The 2,309-nt window shown below is 37.9% G+C and overlaps 1 pseudogene; it reads left to right on the forward strand.

Moving 5' to 3' along the window:
• Positions 1-559: 559 nt before the first annotated feature.
• LOC103079372 (40S ribosomal protein S12 pseudogene) lies at positions 560-924 on the forward strand (annotated as a pseudogene).
• Positions 925-2,309: the final 1,385 nt, after the last annotated feature.

Consider the following 2,309-nt stretch of genomic DNA (forward strand, 5'->3'; position numbering starts at 1 on the left):
CTAGAACTCGTAAACTGTCTTTTGGACGGGTTACCTTACAAATATCAGAATGCCATTTTTGTAAAGGATCTTTTTAGGGATAGATGTCATCTCATGCTTCCTCTGTTTGCCTCCATTTTCAAGAAGCATTTTAACCTCTATACCCCTACAAGACTCCAGCTGATGCACTTCCAAGTTACTTTTGTCATTTCCCGTGTGTTTTGTTTATTGTGATCAATTTTCGCTGGATGAGGAGATGTATGGAGATTTTGCGTCAGTTTATTCCCTGTGAATATGTCTGTACATAGATGGAAAGCTATATTTACTTGTACATAGTCTGTTTGGAGTAATGTGTTTCTGTCACATGGACTTCACTCTGATAAAGGGCGTTTCTTCACTGTGTTCACATTATACTTTCCACACCTTTGTGCTTCCACTACTGGTAATCAACTCATAGAATATCTCACTTTATGTAACTAAGTCTCCTCGGTGTGAAAAGTAATAGTAATAAAATTATTGACTCAAAAGAAGTGTGGTTTTGCTCTTTCCCGGCCACCTCGGAGTCCCTGCCGCCGTGGCCGAGGAAGGCATTGCTGCTGGAGGTGTAATGGACGTTCATCCTGCTCTGCAAGAGGTGCTGAAGACCGCCCTCATCCACGATGGCCTAGCACGTGGAATTCGGGAAGCTGCCAAAGCCCATCCTTGTGTGCTTGCATCCAACTGTGAGGAGCCTATATATGTCAAGTTGGTGGAAGCCCTTTGTGCTGAGCACCAAATCAACCTGATTAAGGTTGATGACATTAAGAAACTGGGGGAATGGGTAGGCCTCTGTAAAACTGATGGAGAGGGAAAAAACCCTCCAAGTGGTTGGTTGCAGTTGCGTGGCGGTTAAAGGGTCTCAGGCCAGGGATGTCATGGAGGAGGTACTTCAAATGCAAGAAATGATCAAATTAAAAAACTGGGCTCTTGTTCTTAAAAAAAAACAAAAAGTGTTTTGGTTTTGGAATAATCCTTGCCTTCAGCTAATCGGGACCCTCAGGATCTCAAGAAATCGACACACAGTTGTGGGAGTTTCACTGCAAGGACTCAAAGGAACAGAGGGCAAGAAGTACTTACTGTTGATTATAACCATTTACCGGGTGCTTACTAATGTCATTTGAGCTTCCCAATGTCTGAGGGAACCTTGCGCACCGAAAGGACTACTCTAAAACAATTTGCTTTTAATTAGTTAAATATATTGAAAGTTGTAGATTCAAAAGCCTAGTGTTCTCTAAGCCAACTCAATTTCGAAGTCTTGTATCAACCTATTACTTTCCGATAAAAATAAGCATTCAGAGTCAGTTTCTTCTTTGATTACACTCAATTAACTGATAACTTTAAAAGATTAAATTGTAACGAACCCAATTTACGAATTGAATTCCCTCAGGAACTTTTTATATTTTACACATTTAACATACCTGATTCTCTCAAACACTCCAAAACCCTGACAGACTTACAAACCTAAAAAGCAAAATCTTACTCTGCACTTAAGCAATTCCTATTAATCTAATATATCAAACTTAAATAAAATATAATAAACCAGGCCATCCAAAACATTTAAATGCCATTTACAATCTTAATAAAAGTCTACTACACCTTTAAAATCAATACCATGAGTCTAGTATAATTACACATTTCAAATTATAATCAGATTATCTAGTATGCCAGATTTATTTCAAACACCTTGAAATACAAATACACACAAAATATCCCAAGGATTATAAAACTTATTCCTAAATCATACCAAAGTATTAATACTATGAATTTGCTTTACTTTATTATCTGTATTTCTATAACGTCTTCCCAGGCTTTGAAAAGTCACCTCACTATGGAGCATCTCTGGTAGGATAAGATGATGTAGGCTGAGTCACAATACCATGATTTATCATTTAGAGAATTAACCCAGAACATGACACATGGTTCCTACATACTACCAAGATGATTCTACTGGAGCCAAAAGGAATCATAACACTCAGGCTTTGAGTCAAATTCTGTCTCCTCTCCCTAACACCATACACAAAAATAAGCTCAAAATGGATTAAAGACCTAAATGTAAGGCCAGAAACTATCAAACTCTTAGAGGAAAACATAGGCAGAACACTCTATGACATATATCACAGCAAGATCCTTTTTGACCCACCTCCTAGAGTAATGGAGATAAAAACAAAAATAAACAAATGGGACCTAATGAAACTTCAAAGCTTTTGCACAGCAAAGGAAACCATAAACAAGACCAAAAGACAACCCTCAGAATGGGAGAAAATATTTGCAAATGAAGCAACTGACAAAGG

This window comes from Lipotes vexillifer, unplaced genomic scaffold, assembly GCF_000442215.2.
Source record: "Lipotes vexillifer unplaced genomic scaffold, Lipotes_vexillifer_v1.1 scaffold1116, whole genome shotgun sequence".
In the NCBI taxonomy this organism is placed as follows: domain Eukaryota; kingdom Metazoa; phylum Chordata; class Mammalia; order Artiodactyla; family Lipotidae; genus Lipotes; species Lipotes vexillifer.